The following is a 19,203-nucleotide window of genomic DNA, read 5'->3' on the forward strand; positions in this document are numbered from 1 at the left end:
ACAACAAAGTGAATTAGTCATACATATACATATATCCCTTTTTTGGATTTCCTTCCCATTTAGGTCACCACAGAGCACCAAGTTCCTGTGCTATACAGAAAATACTGTATATAGTAGTATATATATGTCAATCCCAATCTCCCAATTCATCCCACCTCATTCCCCAGCATAGTCATTCTTTATTTTGTTTTGAGCTAGGTGTTTCTTTATAGGAAATGGAGCAAAGTCCAAATACACACATTGTTTAATCATGTTAGTAAGACACTTCTGACCTTTTGAACAAGATCCAAATGTTCTCTGCTTTTGTCTAGGAATGGGGACAGAAAAGCGTAAGAGGCAGTTTGAAACATGGTCTTGGCACCAATGCTTACCAGACCTGCTCTGTCTTTTGGGCTTGAATAAAAGCAGGGAGAATGCTGAAATACCATCTTCTTTGAATTAGTCATGAGCCCCACCTCTCCTGCTATCTTGTGTTTATACATTACTGCTACTGTGTTATATCTGCTGGCGGATCTCCTTTCATCTTCTGGCCATACAAAACCCTCTTCATTTAAAGCTGCACGCGTGGCTCTTGAATTAAGAGGGCATTTTAGCAATAATTCCTCATTCCTCTTATTGAAGGGCTCAAAGTCTTAGGAAAGGATCACTGCTGTTTCAGTGTGCTCTGCTGTGCGAGCTGACATCTTAAAGTCCAGACAAGGAGAGAGAGTAGGGTCAGGAGGTTGTTACAGGGAAGGATGACTCTGTGGATGGGGCAAGGGTTAGCAGGACATGAGTAGATCAGGATGGAGAGGCTTTTGAAGGCCACACTAAGGACTTTGCAGTGTCCTGTAGGCAGTGGGGAGCCATCCAGGAAATCTTGAGCAGGAGAGTGACATGAGATAAACTGAACTTTAAGATAATTAAGCTTATGGGACTTCCCTAGTGATCTAGTGGTTGAGAATCCACCTTCTAATTCAGGGGATGCCAGTTCAATCCATGGTCAGGGAACTAAGATGCCACACACCAAGGGGCAACTAAGCCTGCATGTCACGACTGGCGAGAAGCATGCACACCACAACTATAGAAGCCCATGTGCTACAGGGAAAGATCCCACATGCTGCAACGAAGATCCTAGTGCCGCAGCCGAGACCGGGCCCAGCCAAATAAAGAAATAAACACTTTTAAAAAATAAAAGAAATTTAAGCTTATAGCTGTGAGTGGGAGGTTTGGAGCAGGGAGAGGTTGGAGTCTAGGTGGCTAGTTAGACAAAGGGTCTCTTAATCCTGGCTGCATAGATGATTGGAAGAGCTTTTTAAAAATGTGTACCCTATGCTCGGGGCTGGTGCACCGGGATGACCCGGAGGGATGGGATGGGGAGGGAGGTGGAAGGGGGGTTCTGGAAGGGGAAAACATGTACACCCATGGTGGATTCATGTCAGTGTATGGCAAAACAAATACAATATTGTAAAGTTAAAAAATAGAAAATAAACTAATTAAAAAAAAAAAAAAGTGTACCCTAGCATCTACCCTGCCAGATTTTGTTTCAGGTAGTGTAGAGAGGGGACTAAGAATCTGTGTTCTCAGTACATTCATCAGGTGCAGCACTGAACTGGAAGGCTATTGAAACAAGCCAATAAAGGGCCCTGGCCCTCAAATATGGGGCTGTGACTCTGAGAGGCGAAGGAGGACACAGATTGGAGGGAGGCTGCCCTCAGGGTGGGAAGTAGGGGGAGAGCAAAGGGGAGTGATGGAGTCTCACCTGACCTCTGACTGTTTAAGGCCTGAGGGGAGGGAGGCATGAGGAATACCATCAAGTTGGGCCTCAAGAGCCAAATGGAGGCTGGGCCCCTCCTGCAGGAGAACCTAGAAGAAGATCACAATTAGGAGAGGATGACGATGGGGGACGTTCATGATGCCAAAGAGCCCTGGGACTTGGGGGAACATGACTACTAGCATCTGGCTCCTACTGTAGTCATGGAATATGTGAAGCTGGGAAAAGACTATGGTTCAGATCCTTCTGTTCGCACATGTGCATGGACACATGCATGGCTACATGTGAACATGGAAGTAGACACACAGTCTTCCTCTGCAGGAGGCAGAAAATGTGGTGGTTCAGAGACTGGGCTCTGGAATCCAGCAGCCCTGTCCCTGAGACTCTGGGAACCTCAGCCTCCTCACCAATAGAAAGCCAGTGCCACTAGCAGTTAACTCAATATGGTTGTTGTGATGACTTGATGAGATGCTACATGCCAAGGCTAGGCACAGAGCCTGGCACGCAGGGAGCACCCCATAATGGTAGCTCTGAGTAATACTAAAAAAATGTGATCTGACTTCTGAAGCCAGGGAGCCATAAAATATTTCATTCAGTGTATCTCACTTCTGAAGCTGGAGAGCCATAAAGTATTTCATTCAGTGTTAGGAGACAAGTCCGCAGGAAGGCATGAAACCTCTCATTTCTTGCTACCCGCTCTGGGTGGCTTTCTCTGGGTATGTGTTTGGTGAGTCCTTTGCCTTTTATTTCTAGGACTTCTGGAGAAATGACAGTCCCTTTCTACTGTGTTTAATTGGAGAGGATCTCAGAGACCCAAGATTATAATTATGACGCCCTAAATGCCGAGCTCTTCAAAAGTCTGCCATTGCCCTTGCTGTCACCCTGAACAGCTCTGAAAATCCAAACCCTGCAGCCCCCAGAACATGCCCTGGGTCTCTCAGCCACGCCTCACCTGGGAAATCTGAGTGATGGTGACATGCAGGCAGCAGGAAGACACGCAGTAAACCCAGGAGCCTGTGATGAGCTCAGAAGAGGTGAGTTGATGATCTGCTATTTATAGCCCCACTAAGAGGCTCTGGCCGCCAGCTCCATGTGAGGCTGGGTGGAAATGATGCCTTCACAGAGCTGAGAGCACAGAATGAAATTGGTGATTCATGGGCAGCAGTCACTTGAAATACAAATGCTTCCATGTCTCAGCCTTGCCAGTCTTTCAGATGCCCACTTTGGAAGCATGTAGAACAGAGTTGTTAGTCTACTGCCTCCACTCTGTATGCCTTTGGGCAGGATGTGTGGACAAGCAGGTTCTGCCTCAACAAGGGGCCTGAAAAGGGCAACAGTGCTCCTCAGGGTACTCCAAGAGCCTGAGCCCGCCCCTCCCAGGGCCTCAGCCAGAGCCCAGTTCAGGGCTGAATAAGAGGCAAGCCCTGGGCTAGGGGAAGGCCTACGGGTCAGAGAGAAAGGACCGTTCCTGCTCCTGCCCTGTCTCCAGGGGCAACGCTGGCCACAGAGCAGCTTTCTGGTGACGCTTGTTCTGCTGAACATGCAAATATGAACTTTGAGGAAATCCTGATAGCTTTTTTTCTCCTTCCAATTCCATAGCCCAGTACCTGTCACCTGAAATAGCTGTTGTTTATTTTCCTTGGTAATATCTTGGCTTCCAGGTCAAAGTCTATTTGGAGGCCCCAACTCAACTGACAGTCTGTGAGGAATGTGCTGGGGGGGGGTCTCTTAATTTTCCTGCAACCAAGACTAGATTGAAAAGGTCGAACCAAGATGATGAGAACACAAACCAGTTGAGCTCTGGAGCCAGGCTATCTGGGCTCCGATTCTGTCTGCACATGTGCCAGCTTCACGGCCACCATCACATTCCTCTCTTAGACTCAGTTTCCTCCCTGGTAAAGTGGAGATAATAACAGAATTTACCTCACTGGGTTATGGGGAAGATGCAAAGAAGGAACATATGCAAAGTGGTTAGCACATTGCCAGGCACTCGGAAGGGCTCAGTAAGTGGGAGCTGCCGCTGCTGTGTGCTTGTTCTTGCTGCATCATCTGGGCCCCTACACTGACACCATCCTCTGCTCACAGCCTTTGACACCAAGATTCCTCGTGGAGGTGGTGTCCTGAGCCTCAAGAGACTCTCTGTCCATCACAAGCGTCCCCCCGCATCAGGCTGCCCTGTGTGATGGCGCTCATCCCCAGGCAGCTTGGCTTTGCACGGCCTGCCCCTGCCCTTGCCAAGGAATCAATTGTCTGTCTTTGGTTTGGGCCATGCGTGGGCATGACCACTCTACTGTTTCTCTCCTCTGGGCCTAGGGTGTCCCTTGGGGGATTAATTATCACACCGTAGTGAAGGACTTCACCTGAGGGCCCCAGGTATTAACTCGAGGTTGTAGCCAGCAGTTTGCCTACCAAGGGAGGGCTTGGGCAGTGGGCAGGTTGGGCCCACCTCACCTACCAGTTGGACACACAGCACAATCTGCTGAGTCATGAAGGCCCATGAGGCCTTGGCTGTACATTCTCTCATCTCTAGCTGTTGGCCAAAACATAATTGTAGTTGTCACTTTGGCAGCAAGATGCTGTGATATGTCCTAATACAACTGCCTCTGCTCCACAGCAGTGAGCTCTGGGGAGGTGGGAGGAATCTGCAGCTGCTCCCGGGGAGAGAGCCATTCTAGAGAGTGGTCTGTGTGATGTTCAGCCAGGTGCAGCCTCAAGGGTGGTGTGAGCACCAGGGTAAGGCCCTGCATTAGAACAGGCATTGGCACGCCTGCATCTGCATCTGTATAGTGTAATTCTGATGACATCAGTTAATAAGAGGCTGTCATTGAAATGAGGCATTTGCTGCAGCTAAGAGGTTTGGAAAACAGCCTTTAAACTTATGCATAAGTTGAACTCCAGTGTGCCTGGGCTGAATGAATGGTTAGACAGGGGGGTACATGGTGTTGGGAGATGGTGCCAGAGGTATACCTGGGTCCAGATTGCAAATCTAGGGACTTGAAGGCCAGGCCATGGAGCTTGGACTTGATCCTGCAGGCAATGGGGAGCCACTGAGGGCTGAAGGGAGAGAGTGATGTAGTCACACGACATTGGGTATCTGGGCTCAAACATCACAAGTAGTGGCACTAGGAGTGAAATGCTCCCTCCCTGTGGCAGTGGAGGGTGTTCTGGAGCACCTGGAGCAGCAGCCCCAGGATTCAGGGGTGACCACGATGCTGTGCTTAGTAGGTAGAGTGGGAAGGGTCAGCTCTGGTCAGGCCAGCTGTGAGTGTCCAGCAAGTGAGAGGAGTACTGGGCTCCTGCCTGCCTTCTTCCTCAGTTTTCCTAGACCAGAGTTCAGTAGCAAAGCACCTGTGTGCAGATGTGCCAAATGCAAGGGATGGTATACACTCATGCCAAAGGTCAGGGGCCTAGAGATGGTCCCACTGCCTGTGGGTATTGCCTCCTTCACCACACACACACAAGAGAACAGCAGAGACAAACATCCAAGCCTGGAGAAATCCCTGGAAGGAAGGTTTTATCCTCATGAACTTAAATGCCAGTTTATAGGTTGGTTAATGAAGACAAAAGAATGTGAAGCCACTACTAGTGGATGAGCCTCCCTTGAGCATGGAAGCCAGAGTATATCTGCACCATCATGTAAGTCAGGAGGAACACAGGATTCAAATGACAAAAATTGTATGTACCCTGCTCAGAAGCGCATTGTTGTGCAAGCAGTGGTTTGGCAGTGATTCTTTCCTTCCAGTGGCCAGCCAGGGAGGGCGGGATGCCTCTCAGTTGTCAGGGGAGGAAGGGGAGGGAGAAGGAATGTTCCCATTCTGGCATGATCTTCCATCAGTGTTCCCTGCGTTGGGCTGCCAAGAGAGAGAGAGGGAGGGGATGTGACAATATTGAACAACAAGGAAGGTCCCTCTCCTGGACAGCCCTGATACAGAGTGTGTGTGGAGGGAGGGTGCCTGGAGCCCTTTGACCTGTGGGTGTAGCCTGAACCTTATCCTCTTCCCTGAAGACAGGCAGTACATCATAACCACCACTGGCTGCCCAGGGCTGGCTTGGAGCAATATGCCAAGATGTAGTTTTTCTTATTTGATTTGCTTTTCCCTTTAAATTTTAAAGTATCAGATTTTTTTTCCTTGGCTGTGCCGAGTTGTGGCATGCAGACTCTTATTTTTTCATATTTGTGGCTTGTGGGATCTAGGTCCCCCACCAGGGATTGAACCTGGGGCCCCTGCATTGGAAGCACAGAGGCTTGCCACTGGACCACTGGGGAAGTCCCAACAAGTATCCAATTTTTAAATTTTAAAATATAACATATAATCAACAAAGTCCAAACACCCATATGTACAGCTTAACAAATAACTATAAAGTTAATGGTATTAATTTTTTATAGGGAAAAGTTTTAAAAAAGAAAACAGATGACCCTTAAACCTTTGCCTGGCCAAGGCGGCCTCCACTGAAATTCTTATAACACAGTTTAAAAATTGAAATAGTACAAAAAAATATAAAATGAAAAGTTAAGTGCCTCCACCCTCCATTTTCCCCACAGGTGAACTCTAACAGTTTTTTGTGTATCCTAAATTTTTTTCTCTAATCATTAATATTTCTAAAGTGAGTATGTGATCCTACAAACTTTGTCTGTATTTAATGATAACTTTTAAAAGAGGATATAATCATGTCTGTCCCATGATATAAAATTAACATGTCAAAGATTTAGTTTAACTCATTAATTAATAAGAGAACCACTAAAACATTACAATCAATTCAGAGGAGAACTCACAGTATCACACATGATAGTCAGATAAGGAATGCTGAAATCATTTCAGAAATGGATGCAAAATTGGCCAGTATGCACAAGGCAATAGTCAGTTGTGTTCCACTAGACACAATTTGTATTACTGTGAACAGGAATTATTTGCATTACTATCAAGGTTTTACAACTTCACTTCCATCTTTAGAGCTGAGAAATGTCTAGTCAAAGACAACAAAAAGCAGAAAGAACCTAGGTGGGTAAGTTATTCAGGACACCCACTAAATTCAACATCTTTCACAGTTTTCCCTACACTTGTAATTGACTCCCTCCCTACAATACTCCTTGGAATTCCCCTTCCAGCAACCCCTATTGCCCTGTTTGTACCAGCTGACATGTTGTACGTGTTCCAAATGATGGGCCAGGGCGGAAAGCCTAGCCTGAGAGGACCAACAAGCATCCAGGCTGGGCCAGCCAAGTGCTCCCACGTCCCTGACACTACTTCTTTGATGGTGGGCCCTGGAGTCGTGAGTCAGGATGACTCAGAACCGGTGATCATGTTGGGTCTTGTAAAAGATGGTTAAGGGTTTTGTGAAAAAGGGAAGAGATTAGAAATGCAGGGAGAAAGGGCCTGTAGTCCAGCACTAAAGATGGAATGGTTGTCTGATGAGCTTCCAGTTCCTGAGATGACTCTGTGCATTTGGATTCTGTGAGAGTCTTCTTTATGCTGGAGTCAGCTTGGGTGGGTGTCTGTTCCAATAATTCCTTACCCAAGGGAATGGCTGACATGCAAGATATATGATGACCGAAGGGGCTAGGGTGGTGTCTGAGGCAGTTTTTCACAGAGTCCAGGGTCTGTGTTGGCACCACAGGGTGTTACTTCAGCAGAGTGGGTCTGTGACATGGTAGAAAAGAACAAATACCTGCCTCACAGTAAAAAAGAACAAATACCCTTGGGCAATCACCTCATCTCCTATGAACAGGTTTTCTTATCTTAAAAGTGGGAGGCCATGCTTCTTTCTGGCCTTCTCCCAGGGCCCCATGGAGGTCCAGTGGGAGACATGAGTGTGAGTCTACTGCCAAGGCCAGTCATGTGGTAGGAAGTGAGCCCCAGTGCTCCCAGGACAGGAGGAGTCAGCCCCTCTGTGCAGAGTGCTTTGGGAGGAGTGCTGTGGGCAGATTTGTACTGTAGAACTGTCACTCTGGCTCCTGTGGAGAGTGGTTGGAGGGGAACAGACTACAGGCATAAATACCTGTTTGGCAGTGGCTCCAGGCATCTGAGCATAAGGGATGACCTGAACTGAGAAAACAAGTGGAGGGAACTGATTCAAGAAATGTTTTGGCCAGGATTTAACCTGAGAAATGAGACAATGATGACGTGTTTTCAGCAAGGACAACTACATGGTTAGGGTGTGGCCATTTCAGAAGAAAGAAACCACAGGAGGAGAAGCAGGTTTGGGGGAGGGGGAGAAGCTGGACATTGGTGAGTTCAGTTTGAGATGTGGTGAGTATGAAGGACCTATGTGCATGCGGGTAGGGGCATCCAAAGGCAGATGGACACACACAGGTCTGAAATCTAAGGAGCGGGTCGGACTGTGAAGCTGGAGGGAATGTGGACACGGACAAATTTATATGAGTGTGGCTGGGGAGGAGAGGGCAGGGGAAGGAGTGGAGAGGCATCAAGTCTTCAGCCCTAAAATCCGCAATTGTTGAGAATGCAGGTTGGAGAGTGGCTGAGGGCAAGGAGAGGGTGTTTGGAACACGTGTTAGGGGAAATAGCAGAGAATCTGATCCAGGCCTAGCAGTACAGGGGCCCTGGTGGCTTTGGAGTTCATAAATCTGCATTGATGTTGACCTAGCCTCGTTGGGGTTTTCTCCAGGACATGGAAACCAGGAAGGTAGGTCGGCCTGTAGTGCATGGGCTGCAGTCTTGCAAGACAGTTGTGGAAGAAGGTTTACTTCCTTCTGAGTGTGTAGCCAAGAGAGCTAACTGTTCACAAAAAAAAAAACCAAAAAAAAACAGTATATCCCTTGTCCTTCCATAGAACAGAGCTGAAACTAGAAAGGGGCTTCCCAGCAGGGGCTACATTTTCCAGCATACACTGCTTCCTTCACATCTGCTATATCTGAGAGGAGTCAAGTGACACATTTTTGCCAGTGAGATGTTGATCAGGGATGACATCTGTGATCAGTTGTTGATCAGTGTATTTTCCAGCCCCAAATAGTTAAGAAGCAGATGTGCCTTCTCCACCCTTCTTTTCTCCTTTTAGTTTGAGGTCCCCTTGGAAATCACATGTTGGAGACAGCAGAGCCACAAGGTGGAAGGATCTTGGTCCCTGAATCATCACTTGGAGGACAGACACCACCAATTAGAAACACCTATGTGAGCTGAACAAGAAATCAGTGATATTGTCTGAGCCAGTATATATTTTGGAATTTGTTTGTTATAGTATCTAATATAGGGTTTAAGAAATTTGTTGGTTGTTCAGACAATTCTCCAGACCAGGCTGGAGAATCAACTGAAGCCCCTTGAGACAGAAGTTCTTTGTTAAAGTGCTAGAGCAGGAGTGGAGAGCAGACTGGAAAAATCTAGAAAGCCGGAGATGAAGGCCTCTGGTAGAGGAGGCTAAGATTTCAGAGAGAAGGTATCCCACAGTGTGGCAAGAGCCAATGGGAGAAGGTGAGGAGTCTTAAGCAGGTCTGGGAACTGTGATGCTGGGGGTCAGGAATCATGTTGGGTGCTTAGTCCACTTGGGAATTGTGATCTCTAACGAAGCAGGACACGGGGTGGCAAGGGAGTGTCCCAGGGCTGACCATTGTCTTGCAACCAGGGCAATGGGAAGAAGTGTTTTAGTTAAAAACTAGGCTAACAGGGCTGCCATCACTCTACCCTGTCAACTGCCATGGCTGAGTGGATCTGAGCAGGGTGTCTCATCACTGGTGAGGATTTGTTCAGTAGGCCATGGAGATGCACACCTGAAAGCTGGTCCATGAAAGGAACATCTGTAAATTCTGAGGCAGGCTGGCTCCATCCAGAAACAGCCAGACCCACAGCGAGAGTGCTTTCTTCAGTCAGTAGAGCAGCTTGGCACTCCCCAAATTGCTTATTTACACATATTTTTGAGCCGCATGGATATCCCATATAAAGACAGTGTCTCTCTGTGCCAGGTAAGGTCACCAAATTGTTAAATAAGTGAAAGCACTCAGGAGGGGGTGGAGCCAGGGTCTCTTCATCCTTGGCCAGTGCTTCTCATTATAAAATTTCTTTTACAGACATTTTTAGACATTAACTACCCATCATCTTGGGAAGATTTAGGCCTCAACATGCCACTAGCAGCAGGAATGATGGGGATGGCCTCCCAAGGCACTTTCAGTTAGCAGTTCTTAAAAGAGTCTCTGAATGAGTGATTCCAAAGTAAAACTAGGAATAGGAATGACAGAAAACTCAAGATAATAGCTATGAAAATAAGAGAAGTTAATATCTCTTCAAAAAACATCGGAGATAAATGTACGAGTTGCTAAGGCCCTCCACAGTTTCAGAGGGTCAAGACTCCTGTTTTGTTGCTCTCCTCTATTGTTGTATAAACAAATTACCTCAAAACTCAGTGGCTTAAAACAACAATAAGCATTTATTATCTCACAGTTTTTGTGTCAGTAATTCAGGAGTGACTTTTCTAGGTGGTTCCAGCTTAAGCTTTCTCATAAGGTTGTAGTCTAAGGGAGCTGTGATCACTTGAAGGCTTGACTGGCACTGCAGCATTGCCAGCAAATTGGTTCTGGCTGTTGGCAGGAAACCTCAGTTCCTCACCACCTATAATCCTCCATAGGGTTGCTTGAGTGTGCTTACAGCATGGCAGCTGGCTTCCACTAGCCTAGAGCAGGTGATCCAAAAGAGAATAAGGCAGAAGCTGCAATGTCTTTTATGAAGGAATCTCAGAAGTCGCACTATCATTTCTGCAATACCCTATTGGGTACATGTTAGTCCCGTTGAATATGGGAGAGAATGAAACAAGGACATACCAGAAGTTGAGAATCACTGGAGGCCATCTCAGAAGATGGGCTACCATATCTGCCATCTTCACAGAGTGGTTTCATCCTCATGTTCTAATGTGGCTGCTCTAACTCCAGCTATCATATCACAGAAGGTGATTTGTGGCTAGCATGAAGAAAGTAGGGTATGCCTTTCCCTTTAAAGATACTTTAGAAGTTGGATATACCATCCTACTTATATCTCATTGACCAAAACTCAGTCATATAGCTGGAAAAGAGGCTGGGAAATGTAGTATTTATTTTGGATGCCATGTGCTCAGCTAGACCAGATATCAGGGGACACATGGCAGTCTCTCAGCAATGTTTCTGTGTATAGTTCAAAGGATGGAGGGGGAAGGGGAGCATATAGAACATCACTATCTTAGGTTACTGGCCTGGCTAAGGACTTCTGACCCATATTGTCTGGGAATCGTGTGTGTGTGTGTGTGTGTGTGTGTGGTGCAGGTTTAGGGGAGGAGTGCATATAAGTGCTTTACCCTGCAATTAGAGAATCTCAGTGTCCAGAGGAAATAGTCCTTAGAAGAACTCAGGAGACAAATGAGCATTAAAAACAGACCAAGTCCTAGAAACCCAGCCAAGAGTGGTCCCAAGAATTAGGGTGATCCAGAAAATGAGGAGATCATCACAGGAGACACTGTGAGAGCCACCTTACTCTGCACTCAGACCTGCAGGTTTAAATAAATTCTAGGCAGCCCAATTTATGATCCAAATGCAGAAGCACAGATGGGCAACTCTACCAGCTGTGTTTTTAAAAGATCATATGATTCCTGATCAATGAACTGAAGAGACCAAATGCAAATGTGTTTAGTGCTGAGCTGCAGATTTGCCCAGAGACCTCTTAGAGACCAGAGCCAGGGCTTGAGCAGCCAGCTGGGTGCTGACTCAAGTTGGGGGTGAGCCCAGCATTGGAGCCTGGCTAAGCAGAAGATGAGCCATCAGCCAGCCAGAGAATTCTAAGGCTTGAGAAGCCCACAAAAAGCTGCCCTGGCAGAAGGAGGGCAAGGCTCTGACTTGGCCAAGTGACCAGTAACAGAGGGCACTGGCATTCTGGAGGAATGCAAAGTCTGGAGCAAGAAGCCTAGAGCTGGGGCATCCAAGGGGGCAGCTAGTACTGCCAGTGCGCCTGTGGCCAAGGCTGGCTCTCTCCTCACTGCCAAGGCCTGCTTGGACCTTGGATCTTTATCTTGAGGGTGGAAGAGATGGATCGGGGATTTTGCTTTATGGAGGGTGGCCGCGGTCTTCTACCTGCCTGGCGAGTTTCGAGTGTCCTGCCCATTTCCCAAGCTGGATACTGTCCTGGGTCCAACGTCCACTTCCAGATGGAGTGTCAGGACACCCTGAGTAGACAGCATGTTCACTTCCCCTGGGTCACAGCCCATGCTTCTTATTGTACATGGGCTGTCAATCATCACCACACTGCTACTGCATAAGGGTCAACCTCCACAGCTCCAGCCTTCCCCACTCTGCCTTGGTCCGATTGCAAAGTTCACTGAGAACTTGGGGGACCTCTACAGGCTGCTAGTCTGAGGACCTTTTCAAGAAAGACATCTCTAGGTGTGACTGACTGATATCCTGTTCCAAACTCAGGTTGGGGTAGAGAGCTGTTGGAGGCTACGGGTAACTATTAGGGGGTGGTGAGGAAGGGTAAAGCATCCCCAAATGGCCTGGAATTGGCTTGGGAAATCTAGGACTGTGCTTTGTGGCTCACCAATGCTTGCTGAGTTCCTGCTCAATGAGGCAGACACTAGGCTACCCACTGGGGACCTAGAGCAGAGGAAGGCTCACATGACATCACACCAGACCATAAATAAAGCAAAACAGCAGAGGGTGCAATATGCAGTGATAGGCTAAATACAAGACATGGAAACAATGGAGGAGGGGAGCGTGCTAGTGGAGTGGTAATGGAACACTTCACAGAAGAGGTGATACCTTCCTGAAAGAGCAGGCGTTCCTCAGCCTCCGTGGGGCCAGGTGTGAACAGGCCTCCAGGCAAAGGGAAGAGCGGACCCCAGAGCTCTTGGCTGAGAGACCACCAGAGGTAGAGGAAGAGATTTTCCTAGCCTAATGTGTTCATTAGGCTCTGAAGGGTCTGGGCCCTTTCGGGTTGCAGTGGCCTTGATCTCTTTCCACTAAGCACCTTGGAGGAGTCAGAGAAGGGAGAAAGTGCTCTCTCTCTCTGCTCACTGGGTTTTCTTTCAACTTTGAATCTTTGGTACCTGGTCATAATAGTGGGAGAACTATAATTATGAAGAGGAGAAGGGAGGGTTCTTTGATCTTGAAGAACCCGCCCAAGGCCCAGTTCATTCTGTGTAGGTCCTTAAGTGCCCCTGGATGGCCCCTTAGGCATGACTGTCCCCAACAGCCTCTGATGGGGCAGGAGGCAGGGATGGGAGGTTCGCAGGGTGGGGGATGCTAGCCTACCCTTCCTGCTGTCAGACCCAGCCCCTTGAGGTGTCTGCGCCTCTCTGGAACCCTTGGGAACCCCCAGCATTGCCAGAGCACTTGTCGTGCCTCTTGCAGGTTGCCTTCCAGTGTGAGAATAGTCATCTGGCTCAAGTTGGCACATACTAGTAACTTTTTTGGTGGTATACAGGCTTGCTTTTCCTCTGGGAACCAGGGAAATATGATATGCAAATGAATCACGAGGTGACCCAAAATCAAACAGCTGCTCTGGAGTTCTACTGTGAAGGCAAAAGGAACTGGAGGCCCCCAGAGGTCCAGTTGGCACCACCTTCTTTCTGGGTCAGGGTGGGCAAGTGAGACTGAACCAAAGGTACACTGATATGTCACCTTGTCTCTAGCCACAGATGAACCAGGAACCTCAGGCAGAGCTGCAAGTGCCCAGCAAGGCTTTGGGGAGATCTGCAGTGCAGGTAGAGGGTGGGTCCTCAGTGCTGAGGTTCTGGCCAGCCCAGCTTATTCATCCAGGAACCTCTTTCCCCTGACTGTTGCTCTTCTCACTGGGAAGTACAAATAGCCTCCTGACAGGCCTGGCCTTTCTCTCATTTTTGCCATTTCCAAGCCCAAGGCCTAGCTCAGGTCACATCTTTCTGTTTCAGAAGCCCCTTAATATAAATTCTTGGTCTGGAATCCAAGGTGTTACATCCTACAGTGCTAATTCACCTCTCAGAAGTCTTCTATAAACTCCTCCTCCAGCCCAGTGTGTGCCCATCCTTTTTTGTCCTCTGCTCCTAAAGCTCTCTCATTTTTGAGCCTTGCATCTTGCCTTTCCCTGATCCAAAGGCCCCCTTGCTACTGCTGCCCTCCTGACCAGGCCCAGCTCCAGTGGTGTCTCACCTATCAAGTCTTCCTTTTCACCTTCTGAACCTATAGCCTATGGGATGAAACTTTTTACTAGATTTGTATCTTTAATTATAGGAGTTATCCATGCTTGTAAAAACATTCCCACATTGTAGAGCCATACACAGTACAGTGAGTGTGTGATCTACCAACTCTCCTCTCCCTAGAACTCACCCCAGTCAACAGTCAGGCACACACAATAGGAGACAGGGCCTTTGAGAACCTTCCATCACCTCTTGACGTGGTGGTGGCAGGGTGGTGGTAGGGAGGAGCAGAGGTGGTGGAAGTTTTCAGAGAGTGGTGACTTGTGTTGGCTTTGGAAAAAAGTCCTCAATGTCCGACTATGGGACCCCTTGATTTCTTTAAAAGAACAGAGCCCTGGGGAAGCATTTCTCATTCACAGGCGGATATTCATTCTGTTCACTCAAGAGCCAGAAACTCAAGTTCAGAGGCAAACAGGCTGCTGGAGAATCCTCTGGGGCTAGCACAACCCCCACTGCAAGGCCAGACTGAACTGAGCAGGAAGTCAGGCAGTGTTGATGGCATGGGCTCTTGGGCAGATAGAGAGGCCGAGTTTGAACCCTGGCCTTCTTTTCTCCAAACTAGGCCCTTGCCTGACCCCTGTACATCCAATGTTCTGGCTGGTCAGCCTGGAACCCTGCTCTGGGCCCTGCTCACAAAGCAGTGGTTCTCCTGACAGTGTGGCTCAGGAGAAGAACCCACCAAAGGGACCATTTACCCTCCTTAGAGTAGGAGCTAGAGAAAGAAGCAGGGCTGTGCTGACATCTCCTTCTCCAGGGGTTCCAGCCCACATTTCCAGGCAGTTTGAGGAATACTGGGTAGATGTCTTACCTAAATGACCCTAGGTATCACATTTCCACCCAACACACTCCAATTCAAATAAATATTTTAAAAAGAAGGGACTGGGGCTTATCAGAGTGGGACTATGTGTGCGTGTGTGCTAAGTTGCTTCAGTCGTGTCTGACCTTTTGTGACCCTATGGACTGTAGCCTGCCAGGCTCCCATTTCTTCCTCCAGAGGATCTTCCCAACCCAGGGATTGAACCTGAGTCTTTTATATCTCCTGCATTGGCAAGCAGTTTCTTTACCACAGAGCCACCTGGGAAACCCTAAGGTGTGACTACCTAACTTTAATTTAAGGATGTCAGGGAAAGCTCCAAGGTATTGGCATATAAATTGACACTTGAAAAATAGGCAGGAGGTGGTCAGGTGAAGGTGAGAAGAGCATTCCACACAAGGAACACTACTAGCCAAGGCCTAACAGTGAGAGGGAGCATGACTTTCGAGAAACTAGAAATTCACTGTGGCTGAGCCTAGTGTGTGAGAAGGATGTGGTTGGAGAAGTCAACTGCTTGGGTGTGCAAACCTCAGGGCTTTGTCCCAGTGGCCACAGGAAGTCAAGGAAGGGTTTTAAGAAGATAAGTGACATTTTAGACAGATGACTCATGGACCATGAGCTGGAGGTAATAAGTTTGGAGGAAATGAATGCCTTTGGGTGAGCAATAATGGTAGCCTAGACTAGGGCAGGCACAGGGGAAGATGAGAGGAAGTAGAATTCAACACAGCATGTGGGGGTGAGGAAGAGGAAGGAATCTGGAGCTCCCCACACACATGTAAGGATTGAAGGCCAGTGGCCAGTGATAAGCTCCAATCTGGCCATCTAGCCTGCTGACATCAGTGCAGGCCTGATTGGGCCCCCAAATCTTGATTTGGGCATATCGTGTACACACAGAGGCTGGCAAACACCATAATCCTGAGGAAGATACCTCAGGTCCACAGATGAGCACTCCCAGCCAACCCGGTGCTCACCTGACCTACAAGCTAGATATCCCCATCAATCAGCAACACTCAGAAATCTTTCTTTGAATAAAGAACAGAGATAGTTCATGAACAACTCCATTTCTGCCCCTTCTCCAACCTAAACTGCTGGCACAGTGTCTGTGGCAGTAAAAGTCTTCTATTCGGCACTCAATCTTTGGCCTCTAGTCTTAACTAGACTTAACCAGAGGGATCGTAGGGACCTAAAGAGGCTTCAACAAAGTTGGATACACCTTATATGTTCTTTGCACAGTTCTGATATTCTGCACTCTGTGGTTTGTCTTCAAGTTCTCCTGGGCACTTGGAGAGCAGCCCAATAGGGGCTGATAGTGCACCTGAGCCATGAGACTGGGCAGCATTGAGCTGTAAGGAATAGTGGAAGAATATAAGTAGGACTCCCAAACTGTTGGTTATGGTCTCCAGCTCCCCAGGTGACCCTTCCTCTTTGGGTCTGTCCCTCCAGTCCCCAGGCCTTTGCACGTTCTATTCCCTCTGCCTGAAATACGGTTCCTTTCCCTTTGTCTGACTCATCCTTCAGGTCTCTGCTTTCTCAGAGAAGACCTCACTGATTTCTCGATCCAGGTCATATTCTTTAGTTAAATATTTCCCTGGAGTCATGTTTTATTACTTCTCTCATGAGGGGTTTTTGTGTATTTGGTTGTTTGCTACCATCTGCATCCCCCAGCAGACTGTGCCTTCCATGAGAGAGAGGCTCTGTCTTACTCATTGTTGTATCCCCAGCCCCTGGCAAGGGACCTGTCCAGTAGTAGGCACTGAATGAATGCATGAATGAAGAGATGGATAGATTTCACTTGGCAAAACAAAAGCTGAATTGGGTGAGACCCTTCCTAGCACTGACACAGTCTTCTAGGCCTCTGTCATTTCATCTCTGAAACAGGAAGACTGTTCCCTGCTTGCTGCTTTACTTCTGTATCTAAAATGACTCCAGATAGCCTGATAAAGTTTGGGATGCTTTAAAAACAACTAGGATAAAGGTTCCCATTTGGCTCAAGGACCTTATTTTCTGACCATTAGTCACACATATATGAACCCTAAGACAGAAATTCAGGCTGTGCCAGAAACCCCAGAGCCCTCTGTCAGAGCTGGAGTTACACAGCCCCTTCCAGAGGGGATGAGTTGCCAGAAGCCCCAACCATGCCTCCTAGAGGTAGGGCAGTAATGGCTCTCCTATGTGCTGATGGCCAGGCAGGTAAGGTGAGTGAGTGTCACAACTCACAACTGAGACTTGAGTCCCATTATGGGTTCAGAGTGCTCCCTACTCATTTATCCATCTGTTTGTGTTCAGCGATGGATTGAGTGTAGGAGTTTTTCTGAGGCAGAGCCAGAGATAAGGCTTAGGGCCCAGTGAGTCATCTCTCAAGAGTCTAGGCTGCACAAGAAGGCTGCCTGCATCCACCGTTGCTTTCACTGCTGCAGGTGGACCTCACCTGCTGAGGTCTAGATCCCCTTATAAGATGCACCAGGATGGGGAGACCATCTCTATAATCTTCACAAAGGTATTCTGGCCAGCCGTCCACTCCCCAGGGGCTCAGAACTACCCATTCTTACTCCCCCCAGTCTTGAGGACACATGCTCCTCCTGGAAGGGGTAGCTGGCTGGACTAGAAGAATGAACTGGTCAGGGGTCGGAGTGACCCAGCTACATCAAAATTAGTGCTAATATCCCTAAGAGCCAGGATAGGGAGTTACAGGTCCTAACAGATTAACAAGGTTTTTCAGGAGCTGAAAAACCTAAAGGAGGAAAAGGAGGAGCCATCTGATTCTAGAGGAGCCATTTCAGTGGCTTAGGAATGCAATGCCCATTATACCGATGGGTAAACTGCTGCCATGGAGACCTGCCTCTGATAGAGGCCTAGGAGGAGCCAGAAATTTTGGTATTTTAGAGAAGGTAGCCTCTTGCCCCCACCCTTCAATATACTAAGTCTGTGCCTTCTCCTTCTGCTCAGACCACCATTCATTTTTACGCACTGCAGGTTTCTGGTCACAGTGAGATGCCTCTAGCTAGCCTAGGCCCTACTTAAAGTCACAAGAGTCAATATAATCACTGTCAAAATCCTGACACTGTTTTTTCCAGATATAGAAAAATCCACACTAAAATTCATATGGAATCTCAAGGGACCCTGAATTGCCAAAACAGTCTTGAAAAAGAACAAACTTGGAGGCCTCATATTACTTAATCTCAAAACTTACTTCAAAGCTATAGTAATCAAAAGAGTGTGGCACTGGCATAGAGACAGACACAGAGACTAATGAAATATAATAGAGAGCCTAGAAATAAATCTTTGCATGTATAGTCAGATGGTTTTTAACAAGGGTGCCAAGACACCCTTGAAAGGAAAGGACAGTCTTTTCAACAAATAGTTTTGGGAAAACTGGATATCTACATTTAAAAGAATGAAGTTGGATCCTTAGTTTACACCATATACAAATATTAACTCATAGTGGTTCAAAGACCTAAACATAGAGCTAAACAATAAAACTCTTTTTCTTAAGAGTAAAATTAAACTTTACAGTAATTTGTTTCTATATACAAAGAATTATAGTTTATGCTCATGGGGACTCCTAGCAAAGGGCACCCCTCTTTTTCATTAAGAGTTTCACTTATTGCTGAATCTATAGGGGAAAAGTGGGGACAAGAAAGTTGATCAAACTCACCTGACATGCCTTCTGCCCCTTTCTTAAAAATATGAAGATAGGTCTCTATTGTCAGCTTGTTTTTTGCCAAGACTTAGAAAGTTGCTCTTCTATGAGCTCCTATGTGCTACACTCGCCCGTCTTCAACACTCTCACCTACATGCACACACAGGCAACACCGACCTCAGACCTGGAGACCACATTAAACTATAAAACTCTTAAAAAGAAAACATAAGGGAAAAGCTCCATATCATTTGGATTTGGCAATGATTTCTTGCAAATGACACCAAGAGCACAGACAACAAAAGGAAAAATAGATAAATTGGATTTCATCAAAGTTAAAAAACTTTTGTGCATGAAAGGACAATACCAATACCATATAGTGAAAAGACAACCCACAGAATGGGAGAAATATTTGCAAATCATATAAAGGGTTAATATTCAGAATATATAAAGAATTCCCACAACTCAACAACAACAAAACAAACACAACCAAATTTAAAAATGGACAAAGGACTGAACAGACATTTCTCCAAAGAAGAGAAACACATGAAAAAGGTATTCAGTATCACTAATTATTGCTGCTAAGTCGCTTCAGTCGTGTCCGACTCTGTGTGACCCTATAGACAGCAGCCCATCAGGCTCCGCCATCCCTGGGATTCTCCAGGCAAGAATACTGGAGTGGGTTGCCATTTCCTTCTCCAGTGCATGAAAGGGAAAAGTGAAAGTGAAGTCGCTCAGTCGTGTCCGACTCTTAGCGACCCCATGGACTGTAGCCTACCAGGCTCCTCTGTCCATGGGATTTTCCAGGCAAGAGTACTGGAGTGGGGTGCCATTGCCTTCTCCGATCACTAATTATTAGGA

General features: G+C 47.2%; 1 protein-coding gene across 13 annotated transcripts in view; it reads left to right on the plus strand.

The window, feature by feature from the left end:
- Positions 1-19,203, plus strand: part of JADE2 (jade family PHD finger 2) — a 143,961-nt gene that overhangs the window by 25,157 nt on the left and 99,601 nt on the right. For all 13 annotated transcript variants that reach the window (XM_081502857.1, XM_081502852.1, XM_081502870.1 and 10 more), the window contains one exon: positions 2,507-2,787. The gene's annotated coding sequence lies outside the window, so the exon portion shown is untranslated. The remainder of the gene's footprint in view (positions 1-2,506; positions 2,788-19,203) is intronic.

This window comes from Giraffa tippelskirchi, chromosome 6 (genome assembly GCF_054371585.1).
Source record: "Giraffa tippelskirchi isolate mGirTip1 chromosome 6, T2T-mGirTip1v1.2.pri, whole genome shotgun sequence".
Classification (NCBI taxonomy): Eukaryota; Metazoa; Chordata; class Mammalia; order Artiodactyla; family Giraffidae; genus Giraffa; species Giraffa tippelskirchi.